Source organism: Nannospalax galili, unplaced genomic scaffold, assembly GCF_000622305.1.
Source record: "Nannospalax galili isolate Female #2095 unplaced genomic scaffold, S.galili_v1.0 scaffold550, whole genome shotgun sequence".
Classification (NCBI taxonomy): domain Eukaryota; kingdom Metazoa; phylum Chordata; class Mammalia; order Rodentia; family Spalacidae; genus Nannospalax; species Nannospalax galili.
The window spans coordinates 59217-60380 of NW_008329138.1; positions in this window are offsets into that span (position 1 = coordinate 59217).

Below are 1164 nucleotides of genomic sequence, written 5' to 3' on the forward strand. Positions count from 1 at the left end.
AATACTCTTTTTTAGTTGGTAATTTCAAATCATAGTCTCTTAAACACTTTCATGGTTCAGATGCTCTGTAAAGGCTCTTGGCCACAGGAGAAGAGGGTTCACCCTTAAGATCACTTTGCTATTAAGGTGGAAGGCTTGTATTTGCATAAAGGTTTTCTTGGGATATGTTAATAGGAACCTGAATGTAAATAAGAGGAAGAAGCTGCTCTGGATATTCTTTGTGGTTCACCTTGATTTGAAAATCTGATGTACATATTCAGTGCTTGAGTCCTCCCTGCTCTCAGGCTCAGTATTCAAGTAATTAATGTCATTCAAGCATCCTATGCCTGCCTATCAACATTTGATCGAATTTCAAATCCTCTCTGAATGAATTTCACCTTAAGTAGAAATCATTTTTTATTTTATTTTGCTTAGAGTCCGTCTACTTTTAATACTTATTCACTTTAAAGGGGTTTTTTACTGCTCTTTTGGAATAAGTCAAAGCTACTCTGTGACAAGCTTAATCTTTCTTTGCCTCCTGTTACATGTTTGCTTGTGTGTATGATTGTGAGTGGTATATGTGTGTGAGGGCAGGGGAGGGGGTCACTCATTGTGTATACAGAATAAAATTTTGCTCTGTTAGCAGAATGTCTCTGAATGATGCTGAAAGAAAATAGAAAACCCCTTCCTAAGGAAATATACGGGAAGTCACCAAGGAGTGACTGGAATGGAACCATCAATGGAAGCAAGATCCTGCAGTCTTAACCCTATGCTGTACTGAATATGAGAAGAGTAAGTGCGAACATCTCATTTAAAAGATGTACATGCTTGACATTTAAGGTGAAAGAAAATGACCACAGAAAATGCCTTTCTATACATTTCTTTATTTCTTTTTGATTTAGTCTTATACTACTTGGTGCCCGAGTTCTCTTAGGGTCCCATGTTCCTGGCGTGGGTAGACAAACCACATAGCTCATCTTTATCTGAATTTTTCATAGTTTATATCCTGGGGAGGGGGAGTAGAGTAACTTACAAAGGCAAAGACCCAGCGCTCCATACCAACGCGAACACCCTGTGTCCCATTCCGCGCTGAGCAGCCCACCATTCCAGATCGCTTTTTTGCCTTGCCCACAATCGCAGTTAGCTTTCGCCCACACCTTGTGGGCCCGTGGTCACACCTCAGGT